The sequence below is a fragment of the Lissotriton vulgaris genome, chromosome 2_1 (genome assembly GCF_964263255.1).
Source record: "Lissotriton vulgaris chromosome 2_1, aLisVul1.2, whole genome shotgun sequence".
NCBI lineage: Eukaryota > Metazoa > Chordata > Amphibia > Caudata > Salamandridae > Lissotriton > Lissotriton vulgaris.
The window spans coordinates 246,008,595-246,031,859 of NC_141687.1; the positions used below are offsets into that span (position 1 = coordinate 246,008,595).

Genomic DNA, 23,265 nt, shown 5'->3' on the forward strand with positions numbered 1-23,265 from the left:
GGGACGGCTGGCAAAGCATCACTCTTTATTACCATCACATTCTGCCATTAATATCAGAAAAGAAGCAACTTCTAAAAAACATTAAAGAAACGAGAACATTGATCAGTCCAGGAAGCGAGACCAATCCTGTCTAGAAGAATGTACGGTCCAAACCACACAGCCAAGTGTGAAGGGCATTCTTGATAGAGAAGGTTTGGAGCACACCCAAGTTAGCAGAGTACACGACATGTGGTCCAGTCTTATCCTCAGTATCCCCATTCGATCTTGAGATTCGCAGGTAGGTCTGCAGCTATGAGTTCATCAAATTTGGACGCATCCTTGACAGGGGTCCTGTAGAAGGCAAGCAGGTCAGCGATTGTCTGCATCTCACGCAGTTGGCTATTCGGAACAGCATGACCCAGCTCAGATGCCAGTCCCGCCAGCAAGTGGAATTTCTGTAGACCATTTTCAAGGGATACCCGTTGCCAGTCAGCAGAAACCCCAAACACCTTCCTCACGTTTGCCTCCAGGAGTTTTTCCAGGTCTGGGGGAGGGTTATACTTCCGGCTGCGGGGAGGAGGGCCCACTGAAGCAGGTTCTGCTTGGCTGGAGGCTAGCTCTAGATGTCCTGTGACCCTCACAACCTCAGGGTCTGCAGTCTTCTTCCTGAAGCCGTCCCACAGCGCCCTGCGGCATCCACCGGCCACCGCAAAGCCAAAATAACTGGTGGCAAGGGGTTCCCACTACTAACATGTTCGGTTGTATGGATGAGGTTGACTGACTTGGGGAGATTGATGCCTCAATGCACTCCACGGAATTCATTCTCTCTCAGGCGACTGCTCCTCTCACCCCCCCAGTAATTTGTATGGATTGTTCAACCTCTCGTAAAGGCCCTAGCACAACCCTGGATTATGTTAATACTCCTACCTTGATCAGGACAGGGGCCCTGGGTTTATCGCAGACTATCTCAATTAGTAGCCCGGCAAATGCAATCAAGGTGGCCTCATGGAATATTGCAGGACTAAAGGGTCGCCTGGACAATGACGACTGGGTCGACTTCATTGACACATATGACTTCGTCGTTTTCCAGGAAACTTGGTCAATCGTCCCCCTATTTAGGGTAGGCTACCTGAATTATTACAAACCGGCTACACAGGGCCCCAGAGGTAGGGCTTCAGGAGGACTCACCGTATGGATTAGAAATTCCCTGGGTTTCCGTGTAAAGGAAATCCTGGTAGAGAATGCTGACCTCCTTTGTATTACCCTGAGTAAAGATAACAGCAAGGACATCCTCTTAATTAACATCTACGCTCGAGGTTGTCAGGGTGGGAGGAAGCAACCAGTCCTGAATGACCTTGAATATCTCCTGAAGAAGCACAAAGGTGATCATCTTGTCGTAGTAGCAGGTGATTTCAACTTCTCATTCGAACCCATCCTTAGTCTGGCAGAAGATGTGGGGATTGACGAAGATACTGCCTGGAATATCCCCCCGCTAGCTATAAGTAAGGGTGTCAGGGGTACGGAGGCGGCCCTCCACTGGCTGGGACTTTGCCTGGAGTGGGGGCTTCGGGCAGTGAATGGCCGCACCCCGTCAGACAACTTAGGGAAACCAACTTTTGGTAATGGGACCAGTGCAAGTCGCATTGACTACATATTGGTCAATATAGAATCCTGGTCACATGTGATAGATATGGTGGTAGAGACTAGGCCAGAGAGTGATCATAACCCCCTCTCTTTGGGGCTCAGGGTTCCCGGACTGGGTAATCTCCAAATAGAAACAACCTGCCTAACGCCTGATTTAGTTCTGTGCGACAACAGAAGACGGGTCAAATGGTCTAGGGTCATAGCTGACCCAGAGCTTATCTGTAAAATAGAGGAGTTGGTCTTAGACACAAGGGATAGGATGACTGTATTATCCCCCTTTGGTGGAGCCGATTCCCTAACCATTAATCTTCACGAGAAGTGTTTTACGGCTCTCAAAAATCTCCTCACTAGGCCACCCAAAAAAAAGAAAGACAAATCACACAAAAGATGGTACAATAAGAGCTGCAGAGAAGCTCACAGTAAACTAATAGCAGCTGTTAAAACCAGGATTACTCCTGATATTAGGAAAGCTAGGCAGTTTTATAAACAAGTCCTTTGGGCAGCTAAGAGGGACTGGAACGATTCCTACTGGTTAGATCTCCTTAAAGCTTGTGAGTCATCTAACCAAGTACAATTTTGGGAGACAGTTAGATGGGGCAGGGACCCTGACTCCCAAATACCGGTCAACCATGTTTCTGCTCTGGACTGGGTGGAATTTTTCTCTGCACAATTTAAAGACACGAATGCCGAACAGGAACTGTCAACCGAGCCTGCGGTGGGGACAACACCAATAATTCATGGGGATAGGCTCACATTTTCCGCATCAGAAACGGTACATGCCCTAGGTTCTGTCCAGTCTGGTAAAGCCCCAGGCCTAGATGCTATACCAGCGGACCTTTTTAAACTGAACCTTGATTTATGGGTCCCATACATTACTATATTGGCAAACACTATCGCAGCAGGGGCAAGGATTCCCCAATCCTGGAAAGGGGCTGAGATACTGCCAGTATATAAAAAAGGGGATTGATCACTACCTAATAACTATCGCCTCATAAGCCTGATCGATTCTATTAAAAAAATTGTTTCAAGAATGGCCCTAGCAAGAATTCAGGGGTGGATTGAGCAGAACAATATACTCTCCCCTATGCAGGCAGGGTTTAGATCAGGCACCAGCACCTTAGATCAGGTGTTTCGATTCACCATGCTTTATTGGAAGGTGGTCTTCTTGGGCGGAGGGGTCATCTATGCCGCATTTGTTGATCTTAAGTCGGCTTTCGACTTAGTTCCAAGGGCAAAACTATGGGAAGCTCTTAGACTTATGGGTCTTCCTGTAGAACTCCTGGAACTAGTCAGGCGTTTACATGAGGATAATTTCGCCCAGGTAAGGTGGGGGAGGCAGGGTCAGGTGACCAACAGCTTTCCTGTCCAACGAGGGGTGCGCCAGGGCTGCGTGTTGGCTCCCACCCTGTTTCTCCTCTTCATCAACCAGGTAGTTCAATATTTTAATAATACACAGACTGATGCACCTACCCTGGGCGGATCAAAATATCCTATGTTAATCTTCGCCGACGACACCCTGCTCCTTTCTAAAACCCGGAGTGGGTTACAGGCAGCCCTGAATAGGTTTGCTGAGTTTTGTAAGAACAATGATTTGCAGATCAACGTTGATAAAACTAAATTTATGGTTTTCAATAAAAAAAAACAATCAAAAGTTCGGTTACTCTGAACGGTGCCCCAATTGAACAGGTCAAGGTCATAACGTACCTGGGCGTGATCCTTGATCATCAACTTAGCTGGAACCCCCAGTTGGAGGCTTTAAAACTTAAATTTGTCCGCCTTACGGGCTGCTTACTGCAGGAACAAAAAAAATCCCTGACCAAACGCATCATTCCTGCTCTAAAAATTTATGAGGCCAAGGCCAATGCAGCAACCCTGTATGGAGCTGACATATGGGGTTATAAGGATTTGTCAGTCTTGGCCACAGCACAGAATAGGTTTTTACGGAACCTGGTAGGGCTTCCACAATCCTCACCAATTAAACCACTGCTATTAGACCTAGGTTGCAGACCTTTGGACGAGATGGCACAGTTTCGCCTAGTGGCACTCTGGCGTCGGCTCTGGACGACTCCAGAGCTTAGCCTCTTCGCTCATGAATTGGATGAGGTTAAATCATTGTGGGGTGCTCATAGAATCCCATGGTTCAGGGAAGTGAAACAAATATTGCATTCAATGGGCCTCTCTGAGCTCTGGACAAATCCTGGGTGCTCCAGGTTTCCATCAAAACAAGAGTTTAAGGATCTTTTCTGGGCCACGAAAAAATCTATACTGGTCACCCATTCTTCGGACAATAATCTAACGGGACTCTTTCTAACATATAAGGTAACTCCGTCCCTTGAGCCCTACTGGGATTTGATTTGCAAAACCCTAGACCGTAAACTGTATCACCAGTTTCGGGTAGGCACATTGCCCATCAACTCCTTTACTATAAAGTGGGTGAAGAATGCAAGCAATAAATGCTTTTGGTGTCCCGACCAGCTAGAAAGCATTGGCCATCTGTTTTTTGCATGTCCAGCATATCGACCGACCTGCGCCTGACCCAAGACCACCTCTCCTTCAGGAAGAAGCTCAAGACCTGGCTATTCGAGCAGTAGCAGCACTCCCCCCCCCTAGCGCCTTGAGACCCTCCGGGTAAGTAGTGCGCTATATAAATGCCTGTGATTGATTGATTGATTGATATCGATCCCGTCGATTGAAATGGCTGAAACCCATATGTATAACTTTGAATTGTGGGGGACATCGTGAAGCCCTGCAGAAATTACGTGATACAAGAACTGAAATGTCTGTGATTTGTGTAGCTAAATTTCTGGGTTGGGCGTGGCTGATCCGTTCAATGAAATTGAAAACCCTTTTAAATTAATTGTCATGATATGATTGCATGTTGTTTGTTTGACATACTTTTTTTTTTAGATATTTGGGGGCATGTCTGCAGTAGTTTTTTATATATTATGTATTGTATGTCGTCTTTTATGAATTTTATTCGAAATAAAAACATAAAAGAAAAAAAATGGAAAGTGGTAGATGTGCAAACCTTGAAAATTAATTAACAGATTAGCAAAGGTACAAATTCATATAATTCAAATTAGACTTACATCAGTAATCAATACAAGAATGCGTTAGTCAATATGATTCAAATCAATTCAAAATCGCGAATACAAAGACAAACTGTTTAAAGTTGTCATAAAGTAAATCAAAGCAGGCAGTTTCCCATGAAGGTAAATTCCCTCTTTAGCTAAGCTGGGAAATCTGAAAGGTTGGGAAGAAATCAGACGGAAGGTGTCGGCACAAAAAGCCTCTGAAGGCAGATTCAAACAAATCAAATAAAGATTTGATCAAACAAATGAGAAGGAATTTACCCATTAGTCTAACTCTTCGTGCGAGAGGAAAGAACATCATCTTTAAAGGGAGCAAGGGAGGCTTCTCATCCTAGGAAAGTGGAAAGGGCATCTGAACTAACTCAGCACTGCATAGTTGAAATTATGTCTTCTATGAAAAGATACAACTCGCCATCATTCCCATGAACTGAACCTATCAGGATTGAACATGTTGCATAAAAGAAGTTCCAGTTCTTTTCCTCGGCTACCATACAATGGTGCCTCTGCTGCAGGGGGATACAATACAGTTAAGAGGTTCCCACTCGTAGTTGCATGCCCATCATTTGACTCACCAATGAACATACACAGATACACATTCACACAAAAACTAAACAAGAAATACATTTAATTAACATTGACTGGGACAGCTTGGCTTCTGCAACAAGAAAGAGAACAAGTACACGACAGACAGAAAAATGGGGAACTAAACATGAGCCATTTTAAATTGAGGCTTACATTAACTAAGGCCAACTTTAAAATGAATATCACACAGTGAATGTGTGTGTGTGCTGCAGATTAATGTACATACATGTACAAAGCATTCAAAAATTAAAATCTCTATCATGTTAAACCCATCGACAGAGTGAAAGGGACTACTGGGATTCTCAACATCATTGTAACTCTTTGCCGAAAGCTTGACAAGAGGCAGTTTAGGGAATGTGACAAACAGGCATGTAGCAATGCAAATAATCAGTATACAGGCTATACCCATTTGCAGACTGAAACACTGCACAGGGCACCAAGGTGAATGCAATGCAGGGGAGCTGTTGCTCAAAATTGAGACATTCACAAACGGTAATGTGGTGTGTAGTGGGGGATAACTGGGCTATCTGATGTGGCAGATGTCATACTAGAAATTAGAAGAGTGTTTGTGGAAAGGGAAGGGATACAGAATCTGGATTTTCTTCATGACCACCCCAAATTGTTTACCTTTTTATGGACCCTATATGTGCTGGTACTATATGCCCTGTGAAACTATTGCTAATTGTCACTGTGCTTATGTTCTGCCCCATAAATGGTAATATGAAAATAGGTTTCATTGAACTAGTGTGTGAGATTTCATAGAAAAACAATTCAAGGGAATAGCACTACTGAGAAACCATTTCTTCCAAACGGGTCAATGAAAATTTTCAGGATAAATAGAATTTCACAGAAATCAGTACATAGAATGTTTTTTTTCTTGAAATTGGCTCTGCATGTTAATGTTTTGCGGTGTAAATGAAATAAATGGTTGCAGGTTTTACTTTCTGATACATTTTTGTTGAATGCCTTTATTTCAATCCTTTACATCAGGGACATTATTTTGTATTTATATATTTTACATTGTCAAATAATGAATTTAGATGCTTTTACTTCGTGAAACCCTAGCCACCCTTAAACATCCTCCAACTCTGCGGCCATAAAATGTCTCTCCACGTGTAAACTACACCCATCTACGACCCCTGAACTCAACAGATGCCACCCTCAGCACTGTGGAGACTTTACTTCAAATTCGGTGCACACCCTACCCAGGCCCTCCTCACCAGCGCCTCAGGTTGCACCTCGACATGCACGCTACGCATCCAAAATTAGCCTCTTCTCTGGTGCTCACGATGACCCGGCACTCTTAATCAACGCCCTGCTTGCACCTCGACACGTACCCTTGGGGTCAGAGTCTCTACTCTTCTCCCGGTGCACGCGATGTCCAGGCGCTCTTCACCAACACCCTGGCTGCACCACGATACGCACTCTGCGTGTCCGAGTCTCATCTCTTCTCCCGGTGCAAACGATGACCAGGCACTCCTCACCAATTCCGTGGCTGCACCACGACACACACCTTGCGGGTCCGAGTTTCACTTCATCTCCCCATGCACACAACTACCAGGCGTTCCTCACCAACACCTTGGCCTGCACCACAACACGCACCCTGCACGTTTGAGACTCAGCTTACTCCTGCGTGCCCATGATCACAAGGCAGAACTTCCAGCGCCTCCAATCACAGTTCCAACAGCCTCTCCCTTGGTTAGAACAGCAAACTGCAGACCAGCTCCAGATCACGAAGCAAGGATTGGCCTTTCCACAGCAGTCTCTTCAGTTGCTCCTTCTTTAGCAGAGGGTCCTCTTGACCACAGAATGGGTCCAAGCCTTTTCATTCTCAATCCATTTCTGTTTCATTCCAACGTTCAGGGGTTCCAGCTCTCATAGTTATACCCCTTAATGTCTTTGAAGTTCGTTTGTGCTCAGGGGTCTCTGACCCCTCCCTAAATCAGTTCTGTGTGTCTCCCTCCTAGTGTTACCTCTCTCCCTTTGATAGTGGGGATCTGGATCCTTAATCACTCAGCAGGAGATGGGTCAATTGGTTTATAGCACCAGCCCAGGCCTTTTCACCTCCCGGGCTTCTCCTCCCCCTAATCTCCAGATGCAGGGCAGCCTGGTGCCATCTCCACCCCTCCCTGGGTCAAGACCTCTCCCAGCTCCTCTCACCTTCCAGATTCAGGCAGACAATCCACATTTCAGCAGAGACTCACAGAAATGCCTATAGAACAAAACTCAGCCACTTTCTAAAAGAGTGGTTTCTAAATACACAGTGACAAAACCACTTTCACAGAAAGATGTGTTATGACACTGTGAGTTCATATATACTAAACTTCACCTCTCTATTATAAACATACGGGAAACTAGGCTAATAAACAAAACACCCAGCCTCCCCATTCTGCCTGTGGGCAGGATGGCCTTTCAGCAGTGCAAAACGAAATGGAGTGTTTTTCACTGTCAGGACATAACACACACCTTAGTATATGTCCTTGCTTTTACCTACACTGCACCCTGCCCAGGGATTACCCGGGACCTACCACAGGCGAGCCCATTGTGTATGTTAGAGGGAAAGCCAGGCCTGACAAGTGATTGTGCTTGTCAGGACAACATGCTCACTTAAAAAACTGCCCGCAGGCACTACACTGCAGGCCTGACTTCCCTTCCCTGCCCGCCTTTGCATTACTAGCCCTGGCACATGCAGTGCACATCACTATGGGCTTTACTAGTAAGGCAAACATACCAATCATGGCCAACCAATTACTATTACATTTTACATAGGGAACACTTGTACTTTGACACTGATCAGCAGTGGCAAAGTACCCAAAGAATCTAGATTGCAAAGGAGGCAGAGGCAAAAAGTCTGGGGTAATCACACCAAGACATGCTAGGTCTAACACCCTCCATTTGTGTTCCACAGGTTGTTTGATATATTCAAAGCTGAAAAGAAAGTATGTTACAAACCTCGGAGGCACAAAGTACAAGCCCACCCCACAGAAAGGATTTTAGGATGGGGCTTAGGTGCTACAACAACAAGCTGCCAATCTCCACTAACTGACTGATACTCTTTCCGTGTTTCACGTAAAAATAAATATATTTTGTATTCAATCAGACTACTTTTAAAGCGCGCTACTTACCCGTGAGGGTCACAAGGCGCTGAGGGGAGGGGGGGGGGGAGGGTGCTGCTACTGTTCGAGGAGCCAGGTCTTGAGGAGTCTTCTGAAGGCGAGTAGGTCTTGGGTCTGCCGTATGTGGGTAGGGAGGGTGTTCCAGATCTTGGCGGCGAGGTAGGAGAAGGATCTGCCACTGGAGGTCGTACGTTGGATGCCGGGGACATCGGCGAGGGCGAGGATGGCGGAGCGGAGCAGGCGGGTGGGGGTGTGGAAGCTGAGTCTGCTGTTCAGGTAGGCTCGTCCGACGTTGTGGAGTGCTTTGTGTGCGTGGTTGAGGAGCTTGAAGGTGATCCTCTTGTCGACGGGGAGCCAGTGTAGGTTTCACAGGTGGGGGGTGATGTGGCTGCGGCGGGGGGCATTGACGATCAGTCGGGCGGAGGCGTTTTGGATGCGTTGTAGTTGTCGTAGGAGTTTAGCTGGGATTCCTGCGTAGAGTGCGTTGCCTTAGTCCAGTCTGCTGCTGACAAAGGCATGTGTCACCGTTCTTCTTGTTTCGGTCGGGATCCCCTTGTAGATCCTGCTGAGCATGCAGATGGTGTTCTAGAAGGAGGAGGAGACGGCGTTGACCTGTTTAGACATGGAGAGGGAGGAGTCGAGGATGAATCCTAGGTTGCGTGCATGGTCGTGGGTGTTGGTGCTGTTCCCATTGTTGTCAGCCACCAGGAGTCGTCCCAGACTGAGGGGCTGGGTCCCAGGATGAGGACCTCCGTCTTGTCCGAGTTCAGCTTCAGACTGCTGCTCCTCATCCAGTCAGCGACGGCCTTCATTCCCTTGTGGAGGTTGGTTTTGGTGATATGTGGGTCCTTGGTGAGGGAGAGGAGAGCTGGGTGTCGTCGGCGTAGGAGATGATGTTGAGGTCGTGATGGCGGGCCACTTGTGCGAGGGGGGCCATGTAGACGTTGAACAGCGTCGGGCTGAGCCCTGGGGGATGCCACAGATGATGTCGGTGGCTTCGGATCGGAAGGGTGGGAGGCGGAATCTCTGGGTTCTGCCTGAGAGGAAGGACGTGATCCAGTCAAGGGCCTTCTCTTGGATTCCGGCTTCTATGAGGCGTGTCTTTAGAGTGCAATGGCATACCATGTCGAAGGCGGCTGACAGGTCCAGGAGGATGAGGGCTGATGTTTCGCCGTTGTCTAGTTGGCACCTGATGTCGTCTGTGGTGGCTATGAGGGCTGTCTCGGTGCTGTGGTTGCGTCTGAATCCGGACTGGGATGGGTTCAAGATGTTGTTGTCTTCCAGGTGGCGGGCCAATTGCATGTTGATGATTTTCTAAGTATGGTCGGAATTTTTTTTCCGCTCGCGGAATATGCGAATTTTTGGCAATTTCGCGATCTGCGCAATATTGCCCAAAAATCCGCAATTCGCGAGTTGGTGGATTTTTTTTTCTGGTTCGTGCTTCAAAAATACAATCTTGCGCACGCGGCATTGACTTACCATGATTCTGCATTCGCTGATGAGTTTTCCTCCCTGTTTCCGTGCGCTGCAAGATTTTGGTAGCCGGCCGCGCGACGCCGCGATCGCGAACACGTCATTACGACTCGAAACAGGATATTGCGAATGCAAACATGTCATTGCGACTCAAAACAGGAAATTGCGAACACGTCATTGCGACCCGAAACAGGAAAAAGGCATCGCAAGCAGGCTGGTTAGGTGGAAACAACATGTTTGCGACTGTTGCGACCGCATGCGCAAGTTCTCATTCCCGAACTGGTAAAAAAATCGCGAAAATTTTCAAAAAAAATATTTCAAAAGCTCGTGGAATTTGGTGGATTTTTGCGAATCACGATTACGAATTCACGTGAATTCGCATATCGCGAATTCACAAATTCCGCACATGCTTACGATGTTCTCGATGACCTTTGCCGGGAACAGGAGCAGGGAGATGGGCCAGAAGTTCTTGAGGTCCTTGGGGTCTGTTTGGGCTTCTTGAGGAGGGCGTTGATTTCGGCGTGCTTCCAGATTTCCGGGAATGTCGCTGTTTCAAAGGAGATGTTGATGACCTTCTGTAGTTGGGGTACGATGGCTGCGTCCGCTTTGTTGAATACGTGGTGTGGGCATGGGTCTGACGGACATCCTGAGTGGATGGAGTTTATGACCTTGCGTGTCTCTTCGTTGTTGACGTTGGACCAGGAGGTCAGGCGGTTGGCTCTAGTGGTGTTCACAGGGGAGGTGGCGTCTGGCGTAGTCGGGGTGGTCGTGGTATTGAAGCTGTCCAGGATGTCAGCGATCTTGCAGTGGAAGAAGATGGCTAGTGAGTCACACAGTTCTTGTGAGGGCGGGATGTCAGTGGTGTTGGCGCTGGGGTTGGAGAGTTCCTTTACGATGCTGAAGAGCTCTTTGCTGTTGTGTGTGTTGTTGTCCAAGCGGTTCTTGAAGGAGGATCTCTTGGCTAGTCTGATGAGGTAGTGATGTCTGCGGGTGGCGTCCTTGTGGGCTGCGTGGTTATCCTATGTGCGTTTGTGGAGCCATGTCTTCTCCAGTTTCCGGCATGCGCGTTTGGAGGTTTGGAGCTCGTCGGTGAACCAGGTGGCTCTCTTGCTGGCGTGGTTGTTGGAGGGTTTCTTGAGCGGGTCAAGGGTGTTGACGCAGTCATCGATCCACTGTCTGAGGTTGCGGGCTGCGACGTCTGGGTTGGTAGGGTCAGTGGGTGACTTTGTTCCAGCAGCGGCGAGGTAATTGTTGGGTGGTGTGGTGTGTGTTTGGTTTCTTCAAGGTGAAATGGATGCAGCGGTGGTTGGTCCAGTGGAGTTCGGTGGTGTGGTCAAAGGTGACATGGGAGCCTGTTGAGAAGACAGGGTCTAGCGTGTGGCCGGCGGCGTGGGTGGATGCGGTGACGAGTTGTCTGAGGCCGAGGTTGGCAAGGTTGTCGATCAGGGTGGCGGAGTTGGCATTGTTGTTGTTCTTGAGGTGGAAGTTCAGGTCCCTGAGGAGGATGTAGTCCGTGGAGGTGAGAGAGTGGGTGCAGGCGAGGTCAGCGATGGAGTCACTGAACTGAGCCCGGTGTCCGTGGGGTCTGTAGATGAGTGTTTCTCTGAGGGTGGTGTTGGGGTTGGTGTGGATCCGGAAGTGCAGGATTTCGGCGATGTTGAGGATGTCGTCTGCATGGGTGGCGACCTTGAGGGTGGACTTGTAGACGATGGCTATTCCTCCTCCGACTCCATCGGCACGATCCATGTGGGTGATCTTGTAGCCGCCCGGGATGGCTATAGCGATGTCGGCCGCCGAGGAGTCGTTCCACCAGGTCTCGGTCAGGAAGGCCACGTCTGGGGCGGAGGTGTTGATCGGCGTGTTTGCGTGCGGAGCGGGTGTTGAGGAGTATGCAGCGGAGGTGGTTGGGTCCAGTAAATGTAAATGTAAATGTACATGTATTTATGTAGCGCAAATCACCGACCCGGTAACTAAGCGCTTGCTTAGGGAACCCGTCCTGGTATTCCCCTGTGAAATAGCCCCAGCAGGGTATCCACAAGGTGAAAGCCAGGCATCCCACCGCGAGGGGCCGTTGTGGAGATTAAGCAAGCTATTGCCCAGAGTCGCAGAGTGTGAACCCGTGAATCGAGTAGGCACCGGAGCGAGAATTGTTGAGTTCGTGGACATTTTAGGACTCAAGACCCCGCCGAGCCGGGAATTGAACCCTGGTCCCGGGCTGACCTCTGCTTCCAGGTCTGCCTCCTCTAACCAGTGAGCCACACTTCTCCACATTCCTGGGAGGTTTGGTGGTTCTGTCGTAGGTGAATCCTCAGGTGCGGCAGGAGAAGGGTCCGAGGGTCCGTTTCGGGGCTGCCTGGAAGCAGGTGAGGTTTCAGCCGGCGTTGAGTGCGTGGAGGGTGCTGACTTCGTAGTGGGTTCTGGTGTCATGGCGTTCGCGGGGTCTAGGGGTTCTGGCGCTGGGCGTTCTGGTGCTGGGACTAACTCTGGCGCGCCAACGGCGCGCCCACTGCGCGCAGCTGCGCAGCCGCCCCAATTTAAGGCGGGGAGGGAGGAGCAGCTGGGAGATGGGAGCGGGGTGGCGAATGGAAGGCAGGGGGGGCGGGGACACGGGGGAGCAGTGACGGGAATCAGCCTGGGGGTCCAGAAGAAAAAAGGGGGTGTGGGGGGTTATGAGTGCGACACGAGGGAAGAGAGGCACAACAGGTACAAACAATAAAGGACACTACTTGCAAAATGCGCAGGGGATCGCAAGAAAAGAGCAACAAAAAAGCGGGCGCAGCAGACAGTCAGCATGCTTCAGGGGGCACAGCAGGATCGAACTCACGCTCAGCAGTAGCAGCGATGAGGGAAGGCACCGGCACATGGGTGGAGCTGTGTGATAGGTGTAGAGCTACCTGTCCTGCAAGCAGGGTCAGGGGTATTGTGCAAAGTGAAATGTCAAAGCAGCTGAATGAGGTGCTATCTAAACATAGAAACAGGGTCATACTACTCCGCCCAGCAGCAGAACTTCGCAGAATCTTGCAGAGTTTTTCAGTGCTTAGTGGAATTCTATGGAGTGAAACTCCCTGAGCTTTGCGCAGTTGTTTTGTGAAAAAATGAAGTCCAACTGAGTATATAGCAATACATTTTTTAACAGATAAAATTACATTTACAATGGCACAGTTCATGGGTTTTAGTTCTACAGAAAGACGTATGTAACATGCAAATGCAATGCACTCACATGACATTAGCATTTTAGTACATACGATACGTAACTGTTTAAAGTTTCATTAGGAAAACTTTCCCCTTTTAAAACTTTCTTTCCCATCAGTATGCACAGCTATTAACCTAGCAGTCTTGATTAACAGCATCAATGCCACTCAAGAGAATTCCTATTTACATATTTTTCCATATTTGAAAATCCATACAGGCAGTGAAATGGATGTTTTTTGGTCTGCATTTATCTGTAAAAATCAGTAAAAACAGAAAATTGGTTGCTGTACTTATCATATAGAAAAGTAGCACACTCCATACTTGAAAAGTGTGAAGAGTTAGATAGCTTACCTCCATTTTTGCCTGCCACAGGGACATCGGAGGCAGAGGCCCTCCTGACTCCAAGAGACCTTTCAGGAGCCCTGGCTGGAGAGATATTCAGTATTTAGCACCCTGCCCCAGGAATCTGAGTGCTGCAGGAGTGACTAGGAGGAGATTTCCTAGCAGATTTTCCACCTCTGTGGGACCGGTACAAGTGCTAAGACTTGCCCAGGGAGGACACCCTGAAGGCAGGCGAGAAAACCTGGTTGGCCCGCTGTGAGCTTTTAGATGCAGTGAGTTCAGGTTCAGCTGGATAAAACAATAAATATATTTGGCTTTGTGGTGTCCTGCACGCCCACAGCTTTGTCACCCAGAAGGATTTTTAAAACCAAAAAGTGAATATATCCAAATATAATTCCTTGGACTACGGTGTAGCGACAAACTTTTCCCAGAAACAAACAGACCTTGGTGGCTTAAGAAATACAGATTTGTCTTACTGAGAGCCTTAGTGCAAAAATCAACAGCACTGGCGGGAGCTCAATGGCAGTGCATCCAACTTCAAGGAACAGTCTCCAGCTCCAGTCTTGGTCTTTGCCCATAAAGGAATTTTATTTCTGAGATAAAATATTTGACTAGGGCGACCTGCTTTGTGTATCCCACCTCAATCATGGGTAGCCTGAAATCCCACCTAGACCCAGTTCATATGCAAACTATTACTTCTGATTAGCGCTTGAAGTTTTCTAGGCACTTTTTGCCTTCAACATTAAAAATCATATCACCCGTTCCCTAACCTGCTTTCCATTATTTTGGTATCTTGTCCCTCATAAAATCTTTCTCATTTTCTAAATTGGTTTGGGCATTTTATTATGTGGATTTATTAATTTACAAAAACTGTTGGTACTGCTTTAAGTTAATACACATTTTCTGGGGGGCCCTGGTTTGGCCAAAACTATGTTTTGACCAAACCAGGTTTGTTTATTAACCTGGAATGGGGGCGCTGAAAGGAGTCATTCCCTTCAAATTAATCACCCAGAACGAAATTCACAAGGCAAGAGCTGTTATCAAAGGATGTGCTTTGCTTGAGGATATAACTGGGTGAGGCTATCCAGAAACAGTTCCAAGATTTACCCAAAAAGTTATTAAGTCGAGTGAGGTGGATTAGTGGCCATGGCCCTATGCCCCGTCAGGTGCTTACAGGGTTAAAGAGGGAATTACTATCAGAAGTCACTGTTTGCTGCTTAGACCATGACCAAACAGAGAACATTAGGCCTGAAGTATGGAGTGAGCACCGATGATGAGAAGCTTGGGATAAAGTAACTAGCAAATCGTTGATTCCTCTCTGTTGCTTCCATGAGGTGCCTCCTCGTTATTTTGTTGATTTCTTTTGTTCGACAATTAGACTGTGGTCATCTGTTGGCACAGTCTTATGCTAGGGATTGGATCTAACTATGATATTGCCTGTTAAATTGAATCTGTGAGAAGGATAGGACAATGATAGGATGTACCTGGTTTATGATTATTATAAATAGGACATTTTCGCTACGAATCAATATTTTTAATGGTTGGGGCTTCTGGTGTATGACATTAACAAATGGATGCTTCCAACTCAAGCCGTTCTTGGCTGTTTTGACCCTTTGCTGCAACATAGAGACTAGATTCCAAAGAAGCAGTACAACAACAGGCAAGAAGGCTACTCTGGCTGCTTGCAGAGGCCCTCTAGAGTTTGAAGCAGACAAAAATTGGCTTTATACCAATGCGATACTGGGTGAAATGTTTCATTGTACTCCCAATAGTCAACCCTAATTTAAGGTGTAAGCTGGTGGCATTGTAAGAGTATACATTAAATTACATCATTTTACAATAAAATGATCCATTTGAAAAATGAATGGCAAAACCTGCAGAAGGATTGCAAACAGGTTTCCATGATATGTGACAAGGACAGGCTAAGGCACACACCAAATTAAGGGCATTTTTATGCCCTGTAAACTTACAATGATTGGTCATAAGTATGGCTACCATATCAAGGCCAATTTCCATTATACCCAATTGCCACATCACTGCCAGATTCTAGGCCGGATGTACAACCATTCCATTTAGCGAGTCGCAAAGTGCGATGTTTTGCAACTCGCAATTTGCGACTCGCAACATGGAATATACAACATCATTTTTTAAGAGTAGGCAGTGGCCGTGGAACCATAGTCTTCTCTTAAAAAATATTTTCGCTGAGTCGAAGGGAGCCCTTGGGGACACCTTCAAGTTTGCGTGTGGCTTACCACTTGAGATAGGTGGTAAACTGTGAGGGGCATATTTACATTAAACTAATGCAGTGTGGTGCAGCAAGTCATTTTACTGCACCGTGCTGCGTTAGTTTTGAAGCTCAGGGATGCAACATATTTAGAACAATATGTCGCATCTCTGTGCTTCCCCCTGCGCTGGCTCACAAACTGCTGCCATGGTCCGACGCAGGCACCCTTGCACCATGGTGCAAGGATGCCTGTGTCATGGGGAGATTGTTTATGTGCAGGAAGGGTTCCCATCCCGCACATAAACAATCAGAAAAGGCATTTTACAACTTCTATGTGTGGTGCATTAGCACACATAGAACTTGCAAAACGTCATGGATTTAAAGGCTTGTTTATGTACAAGAAGGGACACCTTCTTGTACATAAACAATCATTAGAGGTCATTTCCTCATTCTATGTGTGCTGCAGAATGCAGCACGCATAGAAAGAAAAAAAAACAAGGAGAAATTAATACATTTCTCATCGTTGTGCCTCCCTACGCCTTCCCTGGGGAGGCATAGCATTCAGATGCATTTCCAGATTTACGATTTCTTGTAAATCTGGAAATGTGTCTGGTTCCATCGGTGTTGCGTAGGAACACCCTCAGCAACACCCATGGAATGCCCCTTTCACGCAAAGTACTGAATGTAAAGGGGCCATATTTACAAGGGCAGGAAAAGCCATGCAGGATGGCTTTTTCTGTCCTTGTATTTATGGGGCAAAAAAATGCACTGCCGATGCGTCACAAAAAGTTACGCACTGACAGCGCAAGGGGCTTGTAAATCTGCCCTGAGTGTTTTGCGACCACATTTGCGGTCGCAAAACAATCGTACATACTAGTGTGACTCACTATTAGGAAGGTTCCTACTAGTGACTCACAAACCCTATTTTGCAAGTCGGTAATAGGTTACTGATTTGCCAAAGAGGGTTTGTACATACCACCCACTTTTTTAGTGGTCGCAAACTGGCCTATTTCCCGTTTACGACCGTTAAAAAGGGTCGTACATCTGGCCCATACTTAGCCCCAGTTAGCACACCACAGTCACACTGCTGTCTTTTTAACAAATCACTGCCATTTTCCCATCACACCCACTTCCACATCATGACCAGTTTCCTATATGCCCAATTAGAACATCAGGGTCATTTTATTACGTAAGTACATCATGGCCTGCTTTTATTATATCAGGTTAGGATATTATGACCAAGTTAAATTAAATCTATCGAGGACATAACTCGTCACAGTTATGAAAGTTAACATATCTGGAGCAGTTTTCATTTTGCCCTTTGAGAATTTCATACAATGTTCATTACAGCATATCAGTTACTTCCATAATGTGATATATTAGATTGATTTCTTGTAAATATATTAGTTTTCAAGTGTAATATGATGTTATAATCATTGTTTAATTTACCAGATGTGTTGATGGGGGTGCTTCTGAGATTTTGGAGACTTTGCTAAATTATGACACTAGTGGATAACTGCGTCCACTAGTTGCTCACACTTACACTTGCCTGAAATAACTTTCCACCCGGTTAGCGATATTTGTGCTTTCAATATTTACCTCCGAGTTCAGATTGTGCCCAGTTAGAACTTCATGGTCATCCTCGGCTGCTCATTGTGGCCAATCTGCACAATCGGTCGTTATAATATGTAGTTAGAAGAACTTGCTCAGTCGGAATTAAGTTCACTAAACTCATCATGATCATTTGCACAGTTTTAATTCTTCTCACTAAATATAGTTTGGGCAGTTTCCATGACTTCCTTAGCCCTCCACTGCTAATGTCTTTCATATCTCTTTAGCACATTAGAGTCACTTTCAATTTTGTGTGCTTAGATTATTCGGGTCATTTGTCATTATACTCAATTAGCGCATGGCAGCTAATTTCTATTATGCCAAGTAAATATATCGCTGTCACTTTCGTTTACACTCAGTAAGTATACTGCAACTCATTCTTACTGTAACCTGTAAACACATGTCGGCCAATTTGCGATTTTACACAATATACAAGTTGGTACTAAACTCATTTATCACGTTGTTCCTATTGCCTAATGCCCTCTCACCACAGCAATAATCAGGGGTGGCTAGCTGGCCAAGATGGTGAATACATAGGCCAGCTGCTCCTCATCGGCGCACATTACATCCAGAAATGGCGCCATCGGCCCCATTCCGTGCCAATAGCAGTGACCTGACCTCCTGGGACTGGAGAGGATCCCCTTTGGCCACGAGTGGTCGACCGTTTTCTGCGGGCTGCTTCTGGAGGAGCAGTTGGCAGTGAGCCACGCATTGGCTGAGCTGAGCGGCGGCCTGGGTGCGCACGTACGGACAGAGCAAGCTGCGCAAGCAGTTGAGCAAGACCTCTGACCTCCTGGTCAGAGAACTCTGCTCTCTCCTCGTGCAGCTCCATTGTTGCACCGCTGCACCTTGCACCTCCTAGTCCTGGTACGTGCTCAAGGCCCATTTGGACTGTCTGGTTTTGTGCCTGGTTTTTTTTTGTGTTATTGTTAATTGTGCCTGTTTTTTCTGTTGTTTCTGGCGTTTCTGTGGTTTCCTTTATTTGTTTTCTTTTTCTTTACTTTATTCTGTTTGTGTAATTTTTGACGGTGTCCTTTTCATGCAGTATTCCCTGCCGCTGCCGCCCCTCCCCCCTGTCGGTTCCCGCTCCCACTTACTTAATGGAGGACGTGTGCAGCGGGCACACCGCTGTTGCACCAAAGGCGCGCCGCTGGTGCACTAAAGGTTCACCAAAGGCTAGCCAGTCTGTGCCCGTCTGCGACCCGACCGCGACCAGCGACAGTGTCCCTGGTTTTCCGATTTCCCAATACTACGACTCAGCCTCCCACCACACACTCAATCCCGGAAGAAACAACAACAGCCATCTGTCGATGCCAGGCACCACCCACAGCCAGTTCTCCTGCCGACACTGCCGCTGAACCTTATACAACCTCCACACCCCGCCTACAGCCACCGCCCACCCTCCAGAAATCAGAGCACCCGAACCCCTGACGGTTATCGTCCTCAACGTGCGCTCCCTGCACAAACATGCAGTAGCGATATGGGACCCCCTCACCACCCTCTCTACAGATGTTGCGTTCCTCACAGAAACCTGGACCAACTCCACCTCCACTCCCGACATCACCACCGCCATCCCCAACGGATACAAGAATCAGATGAAGGACCCCTCCAAATCACCCAGAGGAGGACTCGCCATCGCACACCAGAACTCCCTCCTTCCCACCACTTCCAGCACGAATGACACCTCGTTCCACACGGACCACCTCTATTTCCTGATCCAGACTAGCCCCAGAACAACCCTACATGGCACCCTCACCTACAGACCCCCAGACCACATACTGCGTTTACCACAACCATCATGAACCTCATTGCACCCCATGCCATCGCCTCCATGGACTACATACTGCTCGGAGACCTGAACTTCCACCTCAACAACCTCAGCAACCCAAACTCCACCACCCTCCTGGACAACCTCGCCAACATCGGGCTGAAAGAGCCCATCACCACCCACACCCACAAAGCAGGACACACCCTCAACCCCATCTTCGCAGGAGGGAACAACATCCTCTTCAGCCACCCCACGCAGCCCCTCTGGACAGACCACCACTGCGTATACTTCTCCTTCGAAAAAAACACAGCTCAAAAACCTACACCACGTCCCCACAAAGGAATTGGAGCAAAGTTAAAGAGGAGCACATCAACTCCACCCTCAACCACGACCCCCCTCCCACCACCAAAGACACTGTGACGACTAAGAAGTGCATTCACTCAGGAGCCCCCACAAACCACTGCCCGCTGCACATTTTCCACAGAGCCGCTGCCACCATAGCACCTGAGCTACAACGCACCATCAATGCCACCTTCGAATCTGGCACATTCCCAGATGACTGGAAACGTGCAGAAGTCAAGCCCTTCCGCAGACCAGACGGACCTCAAAAACTACAGATCCATCTCTCTCCTCCACTTCGCAGTTTAAGTCAACGAGAAAATCATCAACAACCAGCTCACAAACGTAATGGAAGACAACTCCATCCTCGTCTTGTCCCAATACGGATTCCGCAGCAACCACAGCACAGAGACCACCCTCCTCACCGCCACAGATGTCATCTGCACTCTCCTCCTCCACACGGCAGCCCTCATCTTACTGGACCTCTCTTTAGCCTTCGGCACTGTCTCCCACCGCACTATCACCGCCAGACTACACAACACCAGCATACAGGGGACTGCCCTGCCCACGTCTGGATACGCTCTTTACTCACCGGCCAAACTCAAATATTCAGACTCCTGCCCTTCCTCTCCAAACCCACTGAGATCAACTAGAGAGTAGTCAAAGGATCGAAGCTCAGCCCCACGTTCTTCAACATCTACATGGCTCCCCTAGCCGCCATCATTAAAGAGCATGGACTCTGCATAGTATTGATTGCTGAAAACACCCAGCTCATTCTCTCCCTCATGAGAAAACCGAACACCATCAAACTCAGCTTCCAGGAAGGAATGGAAGACATCGCATCCTGGTTGAGCAGCAGCTGTCTGAAGCTCAACTCAATGAAGACAGAAGTCCTCGTCTTTGGAACCACCCCCTCAGAATGGGACAACACCTGGTGCCCCTCCGCCCTCTGCAGCCCCTCTACTCCTATAGACCATGCCCGGAAACTCAGCATCATACTCAACTCCTCGATCACCATGACCCGACGGATCAACGCTGTCTCCTCCGCATGCTTCAACACCCTCCTCATCCTTCATAAGACTTTCAAGTGGATCCCCCTGAATCCAGAAAAACCATCACCCACGCACTCATAACCATCAGGCTGGACTACAGAAATGCCCTCTATGCCGGAATCAACAAATCCCTTCGCCAGAAACTCCAGACCATCCAGAACATCGCTGCCAGACTAGTCTTCGGTATTCCACAACACAAACAAATCACCCAGCACCTACGAGACCTCCATTGGCTCCCTGTCAAGAAAAGAGTCAACTTCAAGCTACTCACTCACACCTACAAATCCCTCCACAACACCGGACCCCAATACCTCAACGAAAGAGTCTCCTTCCACGCACCCAAGAGAAACCTCCGCTCCGCCGAACTCGCCGAACCCCGCGCATCCACAGGGCCAGAACATGTGGAAGAGCCTACTCCTACATCGCAGCACAGACCTGCAATAAACTCCTGCTCAACATCAGATGTTCCCCCACTCTGCACACCTTCAGGAAAGCCTCAAGACCTGACTCTTTTGCTGATTAGGAGCAGCATAACCTTCCCCCACCCCCAGCACCTTGAGACCCCCGTGGGCGAGTGGCATGCCTCACAAATCCCTGATTGATTGATTGTAAGAGGAGCTGACTGTTAAGGCCACCTAGACTCGCTGGTGTCCAATCTCTCTTGGTGACCGAGGTGTACGTCGGTGAGCATAGCATTGGACATGGTCTCATGACATGTGCCGATTTCCAGAAGTAGAGTGGCTTGGGCTATAATTGAGAAGAGAGCCTGGGGGTTGTGGATGGGCCCACTCCTCATGCACTGAGGAGTCATGCATAGAGGCCCTCCTTGAAGCAGAGGAATGACGATGGATTGCTGTGTCCCTGAGACCCTGCACTGAGTTGGCTGCCTGGAGGAGAGTCGTAAGTGAATGGCTGGGTGCCCGGCGTAGGCTGTGGCCCGACTTAGGGGTACTTGGAGCCATACATCAGGAGGCAGCTGCCCTTGCCCTCATAGCCTCTATGGGATCTGATACTTAGTGTAGCCCTCTCTGTGTCCCCTGCCCGATAGGAAAGCTTGGACAGCAGAAGCCACTGGGGGTCCTTAGACAGTTCACCTGATGAACGGGAGCATTGCTCATTAATGCAGGGCCCTCTGGCGGAAGTCGGTTTCTTAACCTTTCCTCTGGCGGGGCCAGCGAGAGCTGAAGATGGCGCCTGGCCATAGGAAGATGGCTGGGGGCAAACCCTGGTAACAGAGCCTTGAGGAGGGGGTTCATTGAGAGACACTGAGGGGGCCGGCCTGCCCTTTACTGCTAGGGCATTGGATTGAGAAAGTGATCTGGATACAGTGAGGGGCCCTTGGAGTTTGGCTGATTGCTGGGGGGGCCCTGTGTCTACCCACATGCTTACATTGGTTATGGGAAAATCGAAAGCAAGGATCCTGGGCTCACAACCTGCAACATTGGAGGCTGGCAGCAATGTTGAGATCCCTGTAGAGCCACTTGAACCCTCATCCCATCCTTTACAACTCCAGCTTGACAAGATTTTGGAAGCCATTACAGACTTCAATGCCACCCTGCAACGTAAAATAGGCATGGTTTCTGCTGAGCTAGGATTACTGTATGTAGACCATCATAAGCATGCTGAGAAGGTGAAAGATGCTCAAGCCCTGGTCACTGACTTGCAGACCGAACAGCAGGCACTGAAGCTACAAATGGTTGAACGGGCGGAGCAGGTGCGCATTCTGGAACAACCAGCTGAAGATGTTGAAGGGCGGCATCGCCGTAATAACATTCGGATAGTGGGCCTCTCAGAGGGTATGAAAGGAGAGGACATGGTGGCCTATCTGGAACATTAGCTGTGAGCAAAGTACATCATGTGCTGGCCCACGCCCGTCCTGGGGTGCCCTCCTAGGCCGATGGTGGCTAAACTGTCACACTACAAAGACAGAGATGTATTACTGCAGCTGGCATGCATAGGGGGACCACTCCATGGAGGAAATACTAGAGTGTCCCTTTTCCCATATTACACGGCTGCTGAGTAATCCAAGAGGACCTCATTCCTGGAAGCCAAGAGGGCAATACGGGAAGAGGGACTGCAATATTCTATGCTGTCCCCAGTGAAACTCAAGATTATACTGTATAGTGCTACACACTACTGAGCCGATCCAGTGGAAACCTAGAACTGGTTAGAGGTCAATAGAGCGGGGGCTTGTCCCACAATGGACCAGGTCACAGATCCTAAAACCAGGCACAAAACCAGAAAGTGTACTAGCTCCACCTTCAGACGGAGGATACTCAAAAAGCCATCCAGATCCCAAACAAACAGGGACCAAGCCACGGGACTCCTGGTGGCAGCAGGGTCACTGATCAGAGACCATTTGGATTCTGAAGACAGTGTAGCAATGGGGTGCCACTTGGTGATATCAGACTCAAGCGACTCTACCTTGGAAATTGGCAACTCCCCATTGGTGACACCTCAGATCATGAAGGACGACGCTCTCTGAGGTGGTGGGGGTCTTTAGGCCAGAGTGCCTCATTGGCTAACTCTCATATTTGTTTGTGCTGTTGAAAGAGCCCTCTTGCCCCGGTGTGGGAAAGAGGGCTCTTTCAACAGCAACTGCTATGATGAGTTTGCTCGCCGACATACTGCAATGAAGCCAGTGAGGTTGTTGGTTAATGATCTCTAACTATTGCAGAAATGGAATAATGCTATATGTCAGGGCTGGCATGGGACTGACCTTCATGAGCATGCCTACGTACCCCGCTGTGTTTATACCTGGGGAGCTATGTTTACACCACAGTTTTCATCATCAAAGTTTCGGTTGCAAGCCGTTGCTGGAATGCTCTTGGTATGGGGAGTTTGTAGCTGG

The 23,265-nt window shown here is 48.3% G+C and overlaps 1 pseudogene; it reads right to left on the reverse strand.

Annotated features, from left to right (window-relative positions):
- Positions 1 to 68: 68 nt before the first annotated feature.
- Positions 69 to 21,670, reverse strand: LOC147729919 (large ribosomal subunit protein mL50 pseudogene; annotated as a pseudogene).
- Positions 21,671 to 23,265: the final 1,595 nt, after the last annotated feature.